At 41.0% G+C, this 9197-nt stretch overlaps 1 long non-coding RNA gene across 1 annotated transcript; it reads right to left on the reverse strand.

Moving 5' to 3' along the window:
• Positions 1-2184: 2184 nt before the first annotated feature.
• On the reverse strand, positions 2185-8245 carry LOC308468746. The gene is made up of 4 exons (XR_013981836.1): positions 8111-8245; positions 6165-6266; positions 4549-4731; positions 2185-2273 (listed from the first exon to the last, which is right to left on the reverse strand). It is a non-coding gene; the product is annotated as an uncharacterized lncRNA (long non-coding RNA).
• Positions 8246-9197: the final 952 nt, after the last annotated feature.

Here is a 9197-nt window from a genome sequence, read left to right on the forward strand (position 1 = left end):
AAAGGGCAATAGATAGGAAACCAGGGAAAGAGTGGAAGGGAAGTAAAAGTGAAGATATAGAGGATTAAAATAATTTGGTAATAATAATAATAATAATAATAATAATAATAATAATAATTTATTATTTGTACCCCGCCCATCTGGCTGGGTTTCCCCAGCCACTCTGGGCGGCTTCCAACAAAGATGAAAAATACACTAAAATGTCACATATTAAAAACTTCCCTGAACAGGGCTGGTGAAATAAAGACATATTATTATTACTTGTTTATGCTTTATTATCATTTTTCTTATCATTTCCTGCATGACTAATATGTTTTGTTGGTGAGATATAATGAAAAAGCAAATACACACACACACACACACACACACACACACACTACACACACACACACAGTATATGGTATATATAAATAACACCAAAAACAAAATAGCCACGCAGAGGTTGAAAAATATGAAGCTTCTGAGCATTTAACGAAATTTTAAAGTAACAATCGGGGCATCATATTATGCAGCATATTTTATTACCCTTGGGAAGTGGGGTGGGTTGAAAACTTTAAGAGCCCCCTCTTAGCTATTGGCCTGGCATGACTCATCAGCTTATACATTAAAGTGCTTTAGTTTAGAATGCCTTAGGAGGTGGCGAAGAGTAAAGTAATTTAAATGGCTTTAAAATGTTTTTGTGTGTGGTTTTTTTTAAAAGAGTAACTGAATATTTGGTGGTGCTAAAGCACTTTCAGTCTTTTAAAGCTCTTTAATTGCCCTAATGTGAATGGAAGGTTCTAATCTTAGTTTTGTTTTTGCTACTCACACCATTATTTTCCTACAGTTATTATAGAAAAGCTTTGTGACACCTACTTCTTACCAGCAAATAGGAAGAATCCCTGAAACGTTGGCCCTTTTGCATTAAAAAAACCCAACAGATGATGTTCCTCTAATGATAAGACTTCAGTGTGGCTTCCATTTTATTTCCTGCAACACTAATGCACATTTGAATAAAATCCACCCATTTATTTTATTTGCACCTACCAGTATGCTCTCTGATCATTCCTGTTCAGTTGAATCTTTACTTGTTCCTCAGTTCTGGCAGTCTTTGCTGCCACTGGAAAATCCACTAGAAAGTTCTTTCCTCTGTGAGGAAAGATGGTGGAAGTTGGTGCAACTACTTCCATGCCACAGTCAAAGCCAGGTGACTTTTTACCAGGTCTTGCGACACTAGAGGTAGACTTCTGCAGGCTTCCCTACCTGCCTCCCATCTTCTGCCACACCTGCTGCCTCTGCTGCTACTCCCAATGACTCCTCCCCTACTCTATTGCCTTGTCCACTTGAACAGTATTTGCGGCTGCCTTGGGAGTGGCAACCTTCCCCTTTGATGTTGCCACAGAGGACTCAGTAAATAAAACGTTTTAAATGTGTTGTAAAGTGCAATATACAAATATGACACTAGATGGCGAGAGTGAGCTATGACAAATCCAATGTATTTTTCAAAACATTTTTTTAAAAGCATTTTCACAGCATTTTTTTTATATGTTTGTAGATTCCACCAGAGAACACCAGCTGCACCACTGTCCCATTCCTGCAACAGTGGCAAATACTGTTCAAAATCTAACTATGTTAAACTGAGAATGTTGTACAATAAACAGAGTTTGACACTGTTAGAGCAATACCATAGCAATGCATGCATTCTCTGGTGTCTCTTCTTCAGAGTGAGGTATGAACCCACATTTTGGAGAGCTGTGTAGGAGCACTACTGCTGCTGCTCCAGGCTGTGTTTCTGTGGCAACAAACGCTGTTTAAAGTTAAACAGAATTTTCTGCAGTACCAAAAGCAGCAGCAACACTACAAGCTGGCTGGCTGGAGGGCAGACATTGGCAGAATTTGCCAAACCTCTCCCCACAAAAAAACCCCATAGGCAATTCCTAAATCAGGCTTGTGTGTGTGTATGTACACACACACATATTTGTAGTATGTGGCACTGCAAAGTAGCTAAGCATAGCCTTAGAGGATTTAAATAAGGCTTAGAGGATTAGTTAGCAAATCCAGTAGTGCAGTAAAATAGAAAAAAAAGGTTTATGGATAGGTTATCAAAATCATAGGGCATTCACACATATAGACAAGCAAACAGTTTTGAATGTGGCTCAGAAACCAGCTTTGTCTCAACATGGTAAAAAAAAAAAGGACAAGGTTTATTCTTGCACAATTGCAAGGTTTTCCAGCCGTATATTCTATGCTTTAAAAAGAGGCTAACCCCCCAGTCTCCATCATGTCTTGGGGACCTGTTGTTAGAGAAAATAAAAGAAGCATGAGCAAGTAAACATGTTCTTATAAAGCAATTCCCAAGGCAACCTGCAAACCTAGCTATCCCAGAAACTAGATCCCATTCTTTAACAGTGAAAGCCTTATCTGTAGTCTAGTAGATTATGATTATTTATTAAATTTATACACTGCACGTCATCTGAAGCTCAGGCAGTATGCAACATAAACACAACCTAAAAACACAAAATACAGAACATCACACAGAAGATGGAGCTCTTCTTCTTTGGTGATTACTCGTAGTCGAGTCAGATTGTCTTCCATGAACACGGTTTTAAAACTGAATCCGTAAGTGACTGTGGAGGCCAATTCTGGATCCACAGTGGGGAAGGACTATAGGTTTCTGGGTGAGAGTTGATCACGGTGAGGGTTTGCCAAACGTGTCAGCCTCTTAGCACATTTCTTCCTATTGTCCTGAGTTCGAGCATCTTCAGAGTCCACAACACCTTCGGTAAAGGCTGTTCTCCAATTGGATCGCTCAGAGGCCAGTGTTTCCCAGTTGTCAGTGCTTATACTACATTTTTTTAGATTTACCTTGAGAGAGATTTTAAACCTCTTTTGTTGACCTCCAGCATTACACTTTCCATTTTTAAGTTCAGAATAGAGTAGTTGCTTTGGAAGACGATAATCAGGCATCCACACAACATGTCCAGTCCAACGAAGTTGATATTGAAGCATCATTGCTTCAACACTGGTGATCTTTGCTTCTTCCAGTACACTGGCATTAGTTTGCCTGTCTTCCCAAGTGATGTGTAAAAATTTTCAGAGACACCGTTGATGGAATCTGTCGAAGAGTTGGAGATGGCGTTTATAAGTTGTCCATGTTTCACAAGCATACAGTAAAGTTAGTAGTACAATAACTTTGTAAACAAGCATTTTGGTTTCCCTGTGAATGTCCTGGTCCTCAAACACTCTGCACTTCAATTGGGAGAAAGCCACACTCACAGAGCTCAAGTGATGCTGGATTTCGGCATCAATGTTGGCCCTTGTGGTAGGAGAAGTGATCAACATTTTCCAACGATACACCATTGAGTTGAATTTGTGGCGCCGCAGAGGGGTTATTTTGTACTTGTTGGTGCAGCACTTTGGTCTTTTGGATGTTGAGCAATAGGCCAAGCTTTTCGTAAGCTTCTGTGAAGACATTTAGGATGGTTTGGAGCTCATCCTCTGAGTGTGTACACATTATGTTGTCATCAGCATACTGAAGCTCTATGGTGGAAGATACAGTAACCTTACTCTTTGCTTTCAGCCTGCTCAGATTGAAGAACTTTCCATCTGTTTGATATATGATTTCTACCCCAGTGGGGAGTTTCCCTTCAACAAAGTGTAGGATCATGGCAATGAAGATAATAAATAGAGTTGGGGCAATAACACAACCCTGTTTAACACCTGATTGCTTTGAGAGCCACTGTTATCTGTGATTGTTACTGTCATATTATCGTGGAAGAGCCAAAGGATGTTCACAAATTTATCTGGTCAGCCAATTTTCAGGACAGTCCACAGGGCATTAGAATTTACAGTGTCGAAGGCCTTAGTCAGGTCAACGAACACTATAAACAGGGGTTGGTTTTGCTCTCTGCATTTTTTCTTGAAGCTGTCGAGCAGTGAAAATCATGTCCATTGTCCCCCTGGAAGGTTGAAAACCATTTTGGGATTCAGGAAGGGTAGCCTCAGATATTGTTAGGAGATGGTTTGCTAAGATCCTTGCAACAATTTTGCCGGCCGCGGCTAATAAGGAGATGCCTTGATAGTTTCCGCGATCTGTTCTATCACCTTTTTCCAAAAGAGATTGGTAATTTTGGCATCCCTAAAGTCTGCTGGGATCTCCTCTCTCTCCCATATTTTTCTGATGAGCTTGTGAAGTTGTTGTGTAAGTTCAATTCCGCCCACTTTGAAGACTTTGGCAGGTATCCCATCAGGTCCGCTGGCTTTGTTGTTCTTCATTTGGTTAATAGCTGTACACAACTCTCCCAGATTTGGAGACAGAAGATGGTGCACCACCACCCTGATTACCCAGACCTATAACCATGGAGAAGCTGTGCTAGGGAGAGTTTGTGAACAGCCAGCCTGGACTAGAGAAGTGATGAATGATGTCATTCACCTGTCACTGGGAAATCTTTGGCTTAGTAAGAGGATTGACATTTCAAGCAGGGCTATTCAGGAAATGAAGAAGACAAACCGCTTAAAACATTCCCTGAGAAAAACAGATCAGAGGAAAAAAGACAGAAGTGCTCCTACCATTTGAAGCAGTCAGGAGCACACCAAAATGATCTGCTTTGCTAGCTTTTGCTGGCTCCATCAACAGAATTTGGGTCTTAGGGAAATGGAAGCTAGCAATGATATTGGCCAAACTGCAGCAATCAGGCTGGCTAAATTCCTTGTTCATGATGCATCAAATCTATGATTTAAGGTGAGGACTAGCTGCATGGAAAAACAAACAAACATGATATATTAGCTGGCCCTGAGACATATAGCTTTATTATTCTGTTAGCCTTGCTCTTACTTTTTTAAAAAAACAAGCAACAGTCTGTTAAAATTGACAGCATGTCCGCACCACAAAAGCACAGCACCCAGAAATGCATAGTAATCAAATAGTGGTGTATGTATTTTTCAGCTATAGGCTTTCCAGCTGTCTTGAAGGCTCTCTTCTTAATAAACAGTGATTTTGCAAATTAAACTAGTGCCAGACATCCAATTAAACCCCAGTGACTGACATTTTTCAAAAATAGGCCAACCCTCTGGTGTAATAAAAACATAATGGCAAACTCTTGCTGCACAGTTAAATGGCAGTCCTTGCTAATAAACGAACTTGGTATGACCCTATTGAATTCCCAATACAATACTACAGGCTTACCTAAAAGTAAGTGGGTGGGATTTAAGGATTTAAGGGCTTGCTTTTCAGACCTCAACATTTTAAATTGCGAACAGTGGGACAAAGGGGTTATTTTTTACTTCTCTCAGTTCTGCAGTAATAATAATAGCCGTGCTTACTTTCTCCCACCATGGCTATTGCTGTCTGTAAAATGCTGAAGAAGTCAAATGGTCTACAGAGGGCGATTTCCAGGTTGGTATTAAGAAATTATAAATTCTCGTGTGCAGTTAGTGATTCTGGGTTGGCACCCACCCACTTCCTACATAAATTTGCCACAAATTATCTACTTCTGACAGCACAATGGTAGTTCATTTCAGTGTTTCCCTTAGCCCATTTGGAGGAAGATCCTGAAGTTTTTATAGTTTTATCTATGCTTCATGGATGCCCAAATTAATATGTGCCAAAGCGGTTTATATTAAGGTAATCACTCATTATAGGTTTAATCATTTCACATTACTGGAGGCTAAGGACTCCACGACTGCCTGCCTGAGAAAGCTATGAATATAGCTCAAAAAAATCTTTAGAGATTAATATGGAGCTAAAACAAGTTATTAAACCCTAGCACAACAAAATAAACTTGCAAATCACAAGCCTTCAACATAAATACTGTGGCAAATTTTGGGAGGGCATTTTCACCCAACCCCAGTATGTTTCTGTATGTGCTGGAAGCCTCCCAGAGTGGCTGGGGAAACCCAGCCAGTTGGGTGGAGTATAAATAATAAAATTATTATTAATAATAATTATAGTATTCACAGCTGCCATGGGGAGGGAGATTGCATTTGATAATCAAAATGGATCAATCAAAATGACATATATATGCCCCCAGGAAGGAATTTCCAAATGCATCCCTGGGTAATGTCATGTACACAAATGAAGGGGTGAAAGGTGGAGTATAAGCATTTAAATGAATAAGCAAAATGGGTTCTGCACACAGGATTTGTGGAGAGATAGGTCTGCTTGCACATAGCCACGGTTAGATTACCAGCAAAAATGCTGGTCATCTCAGGTAAGAGCCTTCTTGGTGGCTGCTCACAGGCTCTGAATATCCCTGCCAAGGGAGGCCCAGCTAGCTCCATTTTGAACTCTTTTTCAGTAGGAAAAGAAATTTTCACTTAGAAAGGCTGATTTCAATATATTGTATTATTGGCTTTTACCTGTTGCTTTATTAATGTTTAAGTGCCTTGTTCTAATGTTTTTATGTCGTATTTTAGTGCAATTTGACTGCCTTTTGTTATTCTGTACTGTGTTTGCACCAGGGGCATGGACTTGGGCTCCAGGTTATGAGTGCCCAATGGTGCCTGTGATGCAACATGATGTCATGCTGTCATGACATCATGACATCACAGTGTATCGGCGGGATGGTGGCTCTTCCAAGGCCTCTAATGTGACTTCCGGTTTCTACTGGAAGTTGCGTTCGGAGCCCTGGCAGGGGCTTCAACGTCATCTGGGAGGCCGTGTTAGAGCTCTGACGTGACTTCTGGTAATCAGAAGTCATGCTGGAGCTCAGCGTTGTTTTTATGGGTGCTTAGCACCCAGAGCCCCCTCGACCTGGCGTTTATGGTTTGCACTGCTGTTAGCCTCTTTCACCCATTGGGGGAAAGGCAGAAATGACAATTGAGGAATGTTAGTGAAACCATCTGATGATGAGGTTCACAGAATCATCAATTTGGGAAGTCTAAACTACTGCCGTGTTGGATTTTAAGCGTTTTGAGCACTTCCAGATGACCTGTTTATTGAGCATTCATTCTGATTTGTTGGTGGGGAGGTTAGATGATGTTGTGTCAAAGCTAGTGTTGCCCCACACTTTCCAGTGTCTTTTCTCATTGCTTTTCCTTACTACAAAAAAATCTGATGCTTTAGGAAAGTGTGTTTGTTGCACAAGATCTTCCAAATCAACTAGAATTGCACAACCTGCATTTGCTGGTATGTGAACTTAAAACAGTGACAGTCTGGAAGCACCCTTCATATCTGGATTGGATTGGACATTTGGATTGATTTGAGGAGTAGAGGGCATGTTCTAAGAACATACATTATTACAAACTGCACTTTCAAGACCTAAAGGGCTGTGGCTATAAATCATCTCCATTAGTAAATGCAGTGTCAGGTTCCAATGAATTCTGAACTATTCTAAACTCCTGGCCTATTATACATTCATGTGCCTGGGAATAGTTGGGTAATTTTTATCAGGCAGATGAAGCTAGTCTCTCCTTTTGCCTGCAAGTCTCAAGAGGTGGTCTGGAAGTTAATCTACCATATCAACAGCCTCCTTTCCCTACATGGTTAGTTGACTAAGCAGCTTCACTGAGAGGCCTAGGCCCCAAGAGTTTCATTTGCTGCTTTCAGCTGATAGTAGGCTAAGGCCCCATACACAATGTGAAACTCCACGTTGTAAGAAACCTTCAGAGATCTTCACAAGACATGATGGTTGGTGGCCAAAAACCAAAACAAGCAAGCAAACCCAAGGTTATTATTTTTAAAGCGCTAGTCCATTGAACAAGATTTGGGGAGGTGGAGGGGGGCGGATAAGGAATTAATTTGGCTGCTGGCCAGAGCTGAATAAAATCCGCTTTCTCACCTTCACGAAATTGAATGTGCTCAGATTGGGAACTAGCATGATGCTTATCAGCCTAAGGAGAATTAGAAGTGGTCTGAGAAAGTACTCATGACATTCTGGAGGGAAATAGAAAAATCAATGTACTTACTTTGTTTGAAAATGTTTCATGCTTTTTGAATATCCTTAACCATACCTATCCACTCTCTGTTATCTCTCCTGCTATATATAAAATTAAGTCGGTTTATGCTGGCACTGAGGTGAAGTGTTTGTGTGTGTGCATTTCACAAACTCTCTGAGCTAACTGGAATCTCACCCACCTACCCTGCTTTTAGTGATTTTTGTGATCCTATGTCAAAGGGTGCACAGATACTCACAAGGGGGCTGTTGTGGGGTGGGGAGGGGCGAGAGAACACATCTTTGTTGCCAAGGCAATGACAATCTTCCTTGTTCAAATCATGGCATTGATAATGTAGACACAGACCATCAACAGTGTGTTACTTTCAGAGTGAGAGGAACATGAGTGTCTGATTTGCCTTCAACAATGTCATCACATTGATTGTCAGTGTGGAGTCATGATGTCACCACATCCACTATGAGATCCCTGATTGGTTGTGATAACAAAGGAAAAAAGGACAGAAACACTGTTGGTAGCCCACTTACAGGAGGCTGCTGCTTCTACCATGCCTGTTGTGGCAAGGTAGCAACAAAAATAATCAGGACCAATGAGGGGTGGGGCAGGAGGGCCACTTGGCCTGACGTCTCAAACTCAAATTTAGATACTTCTTTATTTTTGCCATTTGATAAGTTTAATAATAATTTTATAATAATTTATTATTTATACCCCGCCCATCTGGCTGGGTTTTCCCAGCCACTCTGGGCGGCTCCCAATAGAATATTAAAAACATGATAAAACTTCAAACATTTAAAACTTCCCTAAACTTTAGATGTTTTCTAAAAGTCAGGTAGTTGCTTATTTCCTTGACATCTGGTGGGAGGGTGTTAAAAACACGATGAAACATCAGTCATTAAAAACTTCCCTAAACAGGGCTACCTTCATATGTCTTCTAAATGTCAGATAGTTGTTTATCTCTTTGACATCTGTTGGGAGGGCATTCCACAGGGTGGGTGCAACTACCGAGAAGGCCCTCTCCCTGGTTCCCTGTAACTTGGCTTCTCACGGTGAGGGAACCGCCAGAAGGCCCTCGGCGCTGGATCTCAGTGTCTGGGCTGAATGATGGGGATGGAGACGCTCCTTCAGGTATGCTGGGCCGAGGACATTTAGGACTTTAAAAGTCAGCACCAACACTTTGAATTGTGCTCGGAAACATACTGGGAACCAATGAAGGTCTAACTACTTGTTTTATGTGTGTTGGATCAAAGCATGACACTTTCACCTTAGAGCTGCAAATTTAAGCAGATGCGGTATGTGATTTGGTAAAATGGTATAATCCTCTTGTTAAA

Source organism: Podarcis pityusensis (genome assembly GCF_964106645.2).
Source record: "Podarcis pityusensis genome assembly, chromosome: 2".
Lineage (NCBI taxonomy): Eukaryota > Metazoa > Chordata > Lepidosauria > Squamata > Lacertidae > Podarcis > Podarcis pityusensis.